The following is a 12,369-nucleotide window of genomic DNA, read 5'->3' on the forward strand; positions in this document are numbered from 1 at the left end:
AACATCGATGTACTGTGGAGACCTCACGCCCCACGGGTTGAGCAATTCGGCGGTACGTCCACCCGGCCTCCCGCATGCCCACTATACGCCCTCGCTCAAAGTCCGTCAACTGCACATACGGTTCACGTCCACGCGGTCGTGGCATGCTCCCAGTGTTAAAGACTGCGATGGAGCTCCGTATGCCACGGCAAACTGGCTGACACTGACGGCGGCGGTGCACAAATGCTGCGCAGCTAGCGCCATTCGACGGCCAACACCGCGGTTCCTGGTGTGTCTGCTGTGCCGTGCGTATGATCATTGCTTGTACAGCCCTCTCGCAGTGTCCGGAGCAAGTATGGTGGGTCTGACACACCGGTGTCAATGTGTTCTTTTTTCCATTTCCAGGAGTGTATTATTCTTGTAAGCAGCTTCGATGCATGAGCTGTTAAGCTGATCGTGCGGTAATTCTCACACTTGTCAGCTCTTGCCGTCTTAGGAATTGTGTGGATGATGCTTTTGCGAAAGTCAGATGGTATGTCGCCAGACTCATGTATTCTACACACCAACGTGAATAGTCGTTTTGTTGCCACTTCCCCCAATGATTTTAGAAATTCAGATGGAATGTTATCTATCCCTTCTGCCTTATTTGACCGTAAGTCCTCCAAAGCTCTTTAAAATTCCGATTCTAATACTGGATCCCCTATCTCTTCTAAATCGACTCCTGTTTCTTCTTCTATCACATCAGACAAATCTTCACCCTCATAGAGGCTTTGAATGTATTCTTTCCACCTATCTGCTCTCTCCTCTGCATTTAACAGTGGAATTCCCGTTGCACTCTTAATGTTACCACCGCTGCTTTTAATGTCCCCAAAGGTTGTTTTGACTTTCCTGTATGCTGAGTCTGTCCTTCCGACAATCACATCTTTTTCGATGTCTTCACATTTTTCCTGCAGCCATTTCGTCTTAGCTTCCCTGCACTTCCTATTTATTTCATTCCTCAGCGACTTGTATTTCTGTATTCCTGATTTTCCCGGAACATGTTTGTACTTCCTCCTTTCTTCAATCAACTGAAGTATTTCTTCTGTTAACCATGGTTTCTTCGCAGCTACCTTCTTTGTACCTATGTTTTCCTTCCCAACTTCTGTTATGGCCCTTTTTAGAGATGTCCATTCCTCTTCAACTGTACTGCCTACTGCGCTATTCCTTATTGCTGTATCTATAGCGTTAGAGAACTTCAAACGTATCTCGTAATTCCTTAGTACTTCCGTATCCCACTTCTCTGCGAATTGATTCTTCCTGACTAATGTCTTGAACGTCAGCCTACTCTTCATCACTACTATATTGTGATCTGAGTCTATATCTGCTCCTGGGTACGCCTTATATTCCAGTATCTCATTTCGGAATCTCTGTCTGACCATGATGTAATCTAATTGAAATCTTCCCGTATCTCCCGGCCTCTTCCAAGTATACCTCCTCCTCTTGTGATTCTTGAACAGGGTATTCGCTATTACTAGCTGGAACTTGTTACAGAACTCAATTAGTCTTTCGCCTCTTTCATTCCTTGCCCCAAGCCCATATTCTCCTGTAACCTTTTCTTCTACTCCTTCCCCCACAACTGCATTCCAGTCGCCCATGACTATTAGATTTTCGTCCCCCTTTACATACTGCTTTACCCTTTCAACATCCTCATACACTTTATCTATCTGTTCGACCGCCAGACCGTCCACTGTAGACGTTTCCCCATGTGAGGACACGTCAGAAGCACACATACATCTGGTCTCTGACAATAAAGGCCACTCTGGCGAAGCAGCCTTCTGTACGCCGATTGCCTCGATGTAACACGTCTAGTGGGTGGTGCGAGGTCAGCTGCGAGGTCAGTACTAAGGCGGTACCGTCGAGCCCTTATAGCCAAATAACGGTACTCTCTTTCTGAGGTCACAAGTGGGCGGACCTGCCCTGGTTTTCGGGATATACTTTCGGTCTCTATAAACTGTCCCTATATTCGAGGAACAACAGAACGATTCACATTAAGCCATTGGGGCCCAACAGTTCTGCTTCCGGTTCTAGGCGCTCAGTCCGGAACCGCGCGACTGCTACTGTCGCAGGTTCGAATCCTGCCTCGGGCATGGATGTGTGTGATGTCCTTAGGTTAGTTAGGTTTAACTAGTTCTAAGTTCTAGGGGACTGATGACTTCAGAAGTTGAGTCCCATAGTGCTCAGATCCATTTTTGAAGTTCTGCTTCCATTCTTCCTATGGCTCTCCACAGCAGACAGTCTGGTAGGCATCGCCGGCCGGAGTGGCCGTGCGGTTCTAGGCGCTACAGTCTGGAGCCGAGAGACCGCTACGGTCGCAGGTTCGAATCCAGCCTCGGGCATGGATGTGTGTGATGTCCTTAGGTTAGTTAGGTTCAATTAGTTCTAAGTTCTAGGCGACTGATGACCTCGGGCATGGATGTGTGTGATGTCCTTAGGTTAGTTAGGTTTAATTAGTTCTAAGTTCTAGGCTACTGATGACCTCAGAAGTTAAGTCCCATAGTGCTCAGAGCCATTTGAGCCATTTGGTAGGCATCTTCTCTGTGCCACAGTGCACCGTCTGCGTCTGAGTACACAGCGATGGTGTATGTGGAACTACCCGACAAACACAACCCCGTTTGGTAGATGTCCTGACGTCATTATTGGCGTGGTTGTCCGTTGACCGGAATGCCATCTTCCGTGCAAAACATCTACATCTACGTGATTAGTCCGCTATACACAATAAAGTGCCTGTCAGAGGGTTAAATGAACCACCTTCAAGCCGTCTCTCTACCGTTCCACTCTCGAACGGCGTGCGGGAACAACGAGCACTTAAATTTTTCTGAGCGAGCTCTGATTCGGTTGCAGATTCGAATCCTGCCTTGGGCAAGGATGTGTGTGATGTCCTTAGGTTAGTCAGGTTTAAAAAGCCATTTGAACCATTTGAGCCCCGATTTCTCCACATGCAGGTGGATGCCAACAGAATGTTTTCGCAATTGGAGGAGAAAACTGGTGACTGAAATTTCACGAGAAGATCCCGTCGCAACGAAAAACGCCTTTGCTTTACTGATTGCCACTACTATTCACGCATCATGTCTGCAGCACTATCTCCTCTATTTCGCGATAATACAAAACGAGCTACCCTTCTTTGTACTTTTTCGATGTCATCCGTCAGTCTCACCTGATGCGGATCCCACATCGCACAGCAGTACTCCAGAACAGGGCGGACAAGTGTGGTGTAAGCAGTCTCTTTAGTAGACCTGTTGCGCCTTCTACGTGTTCTGTCAATGAATTGCAGTCTTTGGTTTGCTCTACACACAATATTATGTATGTGATCGCTCCAATTTAGGTTATTTGTAATTGTAATCTCTAAGTATTTAGTTGAATTTACAGCCTTCAGATTTGTGTGACTTACCGCGTAAACGAAATTTAGCGGATTTCTTTTAGTACTGATATGAATAACTTCACACTTTTCTTTATTCAGGGCCAATTGGAATCTTTCGCGCCATACAGATATCGTATCTAAATCATTTTGCAATTCGTGTTGGTCATATGATGACTTTACAAGACGGTAACTGACAGCATCATCTGCAAACAATCTAAGACGGCTACTCAGATTGTCTCCTATATCGTTAATATAGATCTGGAACAATAGAGGGCCTATAACGCTTCCTTGGGGAACGCCGGATATTACTTCTGTTTTACTCGATGACTTTCCGTCTATTACTACGAACTGTGACCTTTCTGACAGGAAGCCACTAATCCAGTCGCAGAACTGAGGTGATATTCCATAGGCTCGCAGTTTGGTTAGAAGACGCTTGTGAGGAACGGTGACGAAAGAGTTCTGGAAGTCTAAAAATACGAAATCAATTTGTCATCCCCTGTCGATGGTACTCATTACTTCATGAGTACAAAGAGCTAGTTGTGTTTCACAAGAACGATATTTTCTGAACCCGTGCTGACTATGTGCATTAAATCGTTTTCATCGAAGTACTTTCCAAGATGCTACTCTAGGCGGGTGTAAAATGAACGTGCGCAACGAAAAATAATAAACGCTAAAAATGAAGAATTGGCCCTTGTCTGACTACTCCCTGAAGCAGATCTTAGGATCTCTTAATTATATAAATTACGATCTAAAAATAAATGAATGATGAAGGCAACTAATCCTACTAAATGATAAATGTTGTTCCTGCTCATATATTTATTGAAGATTTAAAAAAACCTTTATATTACAAAGTTTACATATCCTAAGTAAAATTACTAATTAATTGCCCAACTCTGCCCCTTATTACGACTGCGCGATCTAATATCAATAACGTGAAATGACTGACATCATTCACGTACCAAACACTAGAAGGCACTATTTTAGAAGATGATCTATGGTGGCGTGGAACCTCAGTGGAAATACACTAACGTGATCACAGCTGTTTAGTTTTTATAGCCCTAATAAGCCGAAGCAATTTGCGATATCACCGTATGTACTGTATCCAGTGCGTCGAAGTGATGGTTCTCGTACTCGTCTGCGACGATGGAAGAACTCCAGCCACAAATAAACTGTTTCAAACACTAGGACGGCAGAAGGCGGTCCTCTGACTAATATACTCTAATACTGTCTTCTCCTCTCTGTGTTCTACAGACGAGAAACGCGAACTCCCAGCCACAAGGACGGAGTTCAGATAACGTCTCAACGTAAGTATAGGCAGAAGAAGTGCTCTCAGTTACTGAACGCTGCGTACTAAACGACGACTTCCAATCCGGTGGTAAAGTCCAGAATCGTATAGTTTAGCAACAGGACAGTCCCTAACTGTTCTAAGTATAAACTCTTCTGAGAGCAAAGACAGCAAGTCCGTCTGTACCAACAAAGCTGATATCGAGCGACCGTCACACACGGGCGCTCACAACGGAAGACCTCGTCTCTCCACCGCTGGCTTCCCAGCAAGGTTAGGTTCCCCACCCTCGTAATTCCGAAAATGAATCATATTCCCTAAAACCACGGAATATTCTCCCTCTCTACAGATTCTTCCGAACGCTGACCAACAATATTTTAGTCTTCTGTCGTCCAGCGCGGAAAGTTTTCGAGGAAAAACCTATACTCGTACAATGCTACGCTTCCGAGTAGAAATCCTTGGAAATAACCCAGCCTGCCGGGTTTCCGAGGTGCCGCTTCTTCGTTCCTCTCACCTGCGTCCAAGATTTGCAGAGTTCCCAGTTATCCTTCCGTCCCTACCACAATAGCGGCCGATAGTGGCCGATTGCCCCTGTATTGTGTCTTCGTGCTCAGGTGTCCAGACTGTCTGACTTGGCACCTCCTGTGTGGAGCTGAATGACCACACCTGTCTGAGCCTTCCACCCAGGGCTTGAGTTCCGTCTGCCATTTCATTTCCACTGTCGTTCCCACCTCTACTAGTACGGTAATAAAGACACTTCGTCACATTTCATGCAATCATTTACAAGGCGTACGTGACAATATCAGTTTGCTTTATATATTCATATATATGATGTACAACCTATCATGGCAAAATAGGTGGATGGGTGCTTGTAAGATGCGAAATTATAGCCACCTTACAACTTCATAATGTCCGAACACAGTATATGTTCCAAAACCCTACTGCAAATCGGCGTTAGATATATGGGCCTGACAAGATCGTTCTGTCATCTGTTGAAAGTGTAATTCAGATGGTTCAAACGACTCTGAGCACTATAGGACTTAACATCTGAAGTCATCAGTCCCCTAGAACTTAGAACTACTTAAACCCAACTAACGTAAGGACATCATACACATCCATGCCCGTGGCATGGATCGTAGCGGTCGCGCGGTTCCAGACTGAAACGCCTAGGACCGCTCGGCCACACCGGCCGGCAAAGTGTAATTACATCGTGAATTAGACACAGGACGAAGAAATAGCGGTTTGTTGATTTAGTTTGTAAACTCCAGACAAAAAAATTCCGTAACCTCCCAACAGTAAAAACAATATATAATTACTTATTTCATTCACATTCAGCGTAACCTTCCAACAGTTTATTATTCCGTAACCTAGGAATAATAAAAATGTGGCTCACTTATAACCTTCGAATAATTGACTGTGAATTTAAACTGGTAATTTTTGGACGTCAGCAGCGCTGCGTCATGGCCCTGAAAGATCATTCTGAATAAAAAAAATGAAAATTCTTACCTCAATGAAGTCGCCGGATAACGCATACATATCTGCTCCTATAAGAAATTTTCTGGCACAGCTCATTGCAATGCTGGCCGATAGATTTGTCATATAAAAAGAACAACTGATTTTTCTTTGCAATAATCGGGATGACCATGGATTGGAGAAATCAGTAAATTCTTTAAATTGAGATGAATGATTGTCAAAAGTTAATTTTTATAAAAAGATTATTATCAAGAGATTTTTTTAAACATTTACATGGGACTTGATGTAACAATACTACATATGCGCGACGCTGCCCTTACCTTATACTACAACGGCCGGGGTCTGCCATCGCTCCCCACGACCGGCCCAGCCAACTCCACACACACGACTGCTAGCTACCACTATTACAACTGCTACAGACACTGCTCATACTGCATACAACAGTGCTCTTTGGTCTGAGATTCTCTTATTGCTAATATATCGCAGGCAGCGCGTGAGCGATCCATCGAAATTACATCTGCTCGAGGGCGCTAGCAACAAATTCCACAATCATGGACCTCTTACAAGTTGTGTCAGTTGGAAACGTAGTGAAGCAGTCAATCCATGTTGCTTGACTTGTCATAATAAACTGAAACTTAGGTTTTGAAGTTCCCTCGTACGCCGTGCCAACTTACGACCAGCAGCTGAGGTTCTCGGCTGGACGCGGTCCGCCACTTGGGTGTGAGTCGAGGGCTACCGGCTGACCGCGAGCGAGACGAATGGCCGGCGTTTATTGGCGGGGTGCTGGGGCCGTTGTTAAACGGGGACTGGCTGGTGGCGAGGGGGCGGCGTCGGGGGCGGCAGCACGTGGTGACTGAAATGACCGGCCGGCGCCGGAGACCGGGGCGTTAGTTCTCGCAATACCAGTGCTGCTCCTGGAGGCTGGGAGGCGAGCAAGGCGTGGGCTGCCCACAAACGGAGGGAGGCCGGAGGCGGGGGAAGGACTGGCAGCATACGCTCCTAGGGCGGACTTCTCCCGTAGAACTTCTGTTGACTTTCACGTCTGACGTCATAACAAGTCGCAAAATGCTACACAGATATGACTCCAAAGTGGCGAACAATGACATGATACGCTCCCATGCCACCGAATATAAACATCAAATACAGAAACGTACAAATTCTTAATCATAAATACTGAACTAACGGAATAAACGCTGGGGGTTTAGAACGTGGACGAAGAGAATTAACAACTGTAAAAATCACGACGATAACTTGTAAGGTACACTAAACCAGGGGTCTCCAAACTTTTTAGTCTGCGGGCCACATTGACTCCTCCACGAAGCCATAAGGGCCAAGATCTATCTAGTGGTATTAAAGCACCCTGGCACTCCATGATCACCGTAATGTAAGGCTAAAGGAAAGGTGAAGTCGCAAGAATCTAAGGTTGTGGGAATAGCTAGCACTGAAACGAACTACGATTTTTATTTAGTTACTTAATTTTGATTGGTGGACGTACCTGACCGAAATTCTGGCGTATTTTATACTGGCGGGTTTCACTGACAAAAAAGTATGTCATTGCACATTCTTCACGAAAGCGTCCTGCAAAGTTAACGAAATCTCAAAATCATTGTTAGCAACACTATTACTGCAAGACGTAACAGAGGTAGAGTATGTCAACGCATTGTTATTTCAAGCGGCGCAACAATAAGTTTAGTTATGTAGTCTTGTAGCGAGTAGCAGAGCCAGAGCATATATTTGATAGTTCTGTTGCGTGATTGTCTCTATGTTGCGAGTGTCTCAGGAGTTTTTTAGTGTTTTATGCGCTGTACTATTAGGTGAGACGACGAAGTGTGGGACAATTCAAAGTTTGAATTCGAAGAGACAAGGAAAATCTGAAAATCGAAATACGTATAGCACGACTTGAGTATTTTTTCACTGTATTTTTTAGTGGAACTACAGTGTAATTGTGAGTATTTAATTTAGTAATTAAAGTACCTTAAAAATAAATTCATTGCATTTTGTTTAGGCAGACTACTCCCTAGTTTTATTAGTATTAAATAGCACAATTTTATTTTCAGGTTACAATCTTTTGTGAAGTTCTGTACAAATATGGAAAAGAAACGAATGGTTGACAGGGAATGTAGAATTTTTAAGGAGCAGTGGGGATGCCAATATTTCGTGGTGGAGTCAAGCAACAAACCAATGTGTATTATTTGCAATGAAGCAATATCAGTATTCAAAGAATACAATATAAAACGTCATTATGACACTAAGCGCTCTCAGAATTACTCGAAGTTTACAGGATGCAAACGATTAGAAATGTATGAGTCTCTGAAACGCCAGCTAAAAACCCAGCAGTCGCTGTTTAAGAAAGTAAATGCTGAACAACAACTATAACACTGTGAGTTTTCAAGATATAAATTAATTACAGTTACAACTAAAATATTCAATATCATTATGTACACCAGGTATTGTATTTTCTTTAAATTGCCTTTAAATATAAATATTTTATACGATTTACTTGCTATGTGTATTTTACAACGTAATCAAAAAAAAAGTGGAACCTCGCTTAAGAAGCATCTTCCATAACGATTGATCACTAAGGCTAGTCACCGAAGTGGCGTCCTTTTGAAAGGCTTGCACCAGACTGGTGAGTAGAATAAAATGCAAAGAATTTTTTTTACTTAAAATGTTTTAGCCAAACTAGTCTGTCAACCGTTCTTTTTTTTTCACTATCGCACGGAAAATGGTCTGTCTGTTTATTGTGGATAGCCACAAGTTTAACCATGACCGTCCGCTCCTCGAAACTCAATTGTTGGCAGTATAGGTAGCACCTCAAATATTTGGCGGGCCGGATACCGGGGGTGTCCGGCCAGCTAACGCGGGCCGGTTTCCGCCCGCGGGCCGAGGTTTGGAGACCCCTGTACTAAACTAAACTAAACTCCGTTCGAACAGGCCTTGGCAGGAGCAACGGTACCGACCGGCCGTCGTGTCATCCTCAGTCCACAGGCGTCACTGGATGCGAATACGGAGGGGCCTGTGGTCAGCACATCGCTCTCCCGGCCGTATGTGAGTTTACGAGACCGGAGCCGCTACTTCTCAGTCAAGTAGCTCCTCAGTTTGCCTCACAAGGGCTGAGTTCACACCTGTCGCCAACAGCACTTGGCAGACCGGATGGTCACCCATCTAAGTGCTAGCCCAGCCAGACAGCGCTTAACTTTGGCGATCTGACGGGAACCGGTGTTACCACTGCGGCAAGACCGTTGGCCTAAGCATACAGTAGTGGCACTAATTTTGGATACTTTGTAGAAATTAATGGAATATTGTGTTCTGGAATTTACCCGTCAGGTTAGCCTGGACTCGCGTAGGCGCGCCGGCCCTGGATCGAATCCGCCCGGCGGATTAAAGACGTGGGCCGGTGTGTCGGCCAGCCTGGATGTGGTTTTTAGGCGGTTTTCCACATCCCATTGGGTGAATACCGGGCTGGCCCCCACATCCCGCCTCAGTTAGACGACACGCACACATTTCTAACAATTCGGCACTATTTCATGGTTTCCACTAGACGCAGGCAGCTGGGGTACACTGATTCCGTCCTGGGTGGTATGGGATGGCGGCAGGAACGGCATCCTGCCACCCCTTCACATTAACCTTGCCAAATCCGTTGTAAACACGCCGACCCTGCGAACGTTGCGGGACGAAAGGCGCAAGTGAAAGAAAGAAAGAAAGATTGTGTTCAGGAATTTATTTTAGTCGAAATATGCAGTATAATTAATTACGAAATTTCAGGAAACGTGTTCTGATGTCTGCTGTTTGAAAATTTGAGTTAAAATACGAAAATTTAATTAAAAATTAAACAAATTTCTCACAACCCACTAATTTCGAAAAGTTAAAAATTACTTGGTACTACAGTTAATGCAGTTTCTTTAAAGTCAGTCCGCCATCAGACTGTTGTTTATTTACACTTAGACAATCATGATTTCGGCTTCAAGTGCCATTATCAAGTGTTTTAAGTGCTGTAATTTCCTAAGATTGCAGTTTATAACACTTAAACCACTCGATAATGGCACTTTGAAGCCGAAATCATGATTGTCTCAGTGTAAATGTAACACTGTATATAAACAACAGTCTCATGGCGGTACTGACTTTAAAGAAATAATTATGACTGTGGCTCCGCATCATGAAAAAATTATTAAGTTAAAGCAGTGTTTCAAGTATTTTATGGGATAGTGGCACAGTTGCACTCGGGCAACAAGTCTTTACTGCTCGAAGATGAACAAATATTCTAACCTGATTCATGCCACCTTAAATGACAAGCCCAGCCGTCTTACGTATCCACTTCCTACGTTCTAAGACCGGCTCTATCCGCTTCTACCTCTGCATTTTGCTCAGATAAAGCGTCTTTCCTGAAAATGTCACTCGCAATCCATTTTCACTAAGTTTTTTTCTCTGAAAGTTGGATCGGAAGCTTGAATCCCTTAAGTCTTCAAAATGGCATTTTTTATAGTGCGCCGATTATCTTGCAGAGAAAGACGGCAGATTTTACGGCAGTCTTGATCAGACCATATTGGCCTCCTGCTGGTTCTTGGCGCAGTTTTGGTTAGCACGCTTTCTTCATACCACATGAAGACTCTCACCACACCCAATTCTGATGTGCGTCCTCCCAAACTTTCCTTTTTATTTCTGAGTAAGTGTAGCATTCTTCACAAAATGTTATTGTCTACAATCGGTGCCCAGTCTGTCAGGATACGTTTTTCTGAGTATTGTCTTCAGTTCACTTTAAAAACGTCTTACATTTCAATGAGAATAGTGTACTGCTAACGACTACACTTACAGCAATGACCAGAAAGCTTTTTATTGCTGAGTAAAGTAATAATAATTCGCGTTCATTGTCTGATTTGTCGGAATAGAACCAATTACAACAACGGCACGACCATGTTGTTGTTGTTGTGGTCTTCAGTCCTGAGACTGGTTTGATGCAGCTCTCCATGCTACTCTATCCTGTGCAAGCTTTTTCATCTCCCAGTACCTGCTGCAACCTACATCCTTCTGAATCTGCTTAGTGTATTCATCTCTTGGTCTCCCTCTACGATTTTTACCCTCCACGCTGCCCTCCAACACTAAATTGGTGATCCCTTGATGCCTCAGAACATGTCCTACCAACCGATCCCTTCTTCTGGTCAAGTTGTGCCACAAACTTCTCTTCTCCCCAATCCTATTCAATACTTCCTCATTAGTTATGTGATCTACCCATCTAATCTTCAGCATTCTTCTGTAGCACCACATTTCGAAAGCTTCTATTCTCTTCTTGTCCAAACTATATATCGTCCATGTTTCACTTCCATACATGGCTACACTCCATACGAATACTTTTAGAAATGACTTCCTGACACTTAAATCAATACTGGATGTTAACAAATTTCTCTTCTTCAGAAACGCTTTCCTTGCCATTGCCAACCTACATTTTATATCCTCTCTACTTCGACCATCATCAGTTATTTTGCTCCCCAAATAGCAAAACTCCTTTACTACTTTAAGTGCCTCATTTCCTAATCTAATTCCCTCAGCATCACCCGACTTAATTAGACTACATTCCATTATCCTTGTTTTGCTTTTGTTGATGTTCATCTTATATCCTCCTTTCAAGACACTGTCCATTCCATTCAACTGCTCTTCCAAGTCCTTTGCTGTCTCTGACAGAATTACAATGTCATCGGCGAACCTCAAAGTTTTTACTTCTTCTCCATGAATTTTAATACCTACTCCGAATTTTTCTTTTGTTTCCTTTACTGCTTGCTCAATATACAGATTGAACAACATCGGGGAGAGGCTACAACCCTGTCTTACTCCCTTCCCAAACACTGCTTCCCTTTCATGTCCCTCGACTCTTATAACTGCCATCTGGTTTCTGTACAAATTGTAAATAGCCTTTCGCTCCCTGTATTTTACCCCTGCCACCTTTAGAATTTGAAAGAGAGTATTCCAGTCAACATTGTCAAAAGCTTTCTCTAAGTCTACAAATGCTAGAAACGTAGGTTTGCCTTTCCTTAATCTTTCTTCTAAGATAAGTCGTAAGGTCAGTATTGCCTCACGTGTTCCAGTGTTTCTACGGAATCCAAACTGATCTTCCCCGAGGTTGGCTTCTACTAGTTTTTCCATTCGTCTGTAAAGAATTCGTGTTAGTATTTTGCAGCTGTGACTTATTAAGCTGATAGTTCGGTAATTTTCACATCTGTCAACACCTGCTTTCTTTGGGATTGGA

General features: G+C 43.8%; 1 pseudogene; it reads right to left on the minus strand.

The window, feature by feature from the left end:
• Nucleotides 1-9,260: 9,260 nt before the first annotated feature.
• Nucleotides 9,261-9,378, minus strand: LOC126428569 (5S ribosomal RNA; annotated as a pseudogene).
• Between the last annotated feature and the right edge of the window lie 2,991 nt (nt 9,379-12,369).

The sequence above is a fragment of the Schistocerca serialis genome, chromosome 12, assembly GCF_023864345.2.
Source record: "Schistocerca serialis cubense isolate TAMUIC-IGC-003099 chromosome 12, iqSchSeri2.2, whole genome shotgun sequence".
In the NCBI taxonomy this organism is placed as follows: Eukaryota; Metazoa; Arthropoda; class Insecta; order Orthoptera; family Acrididae; genus Schistocerca; species Schistocerca serialis.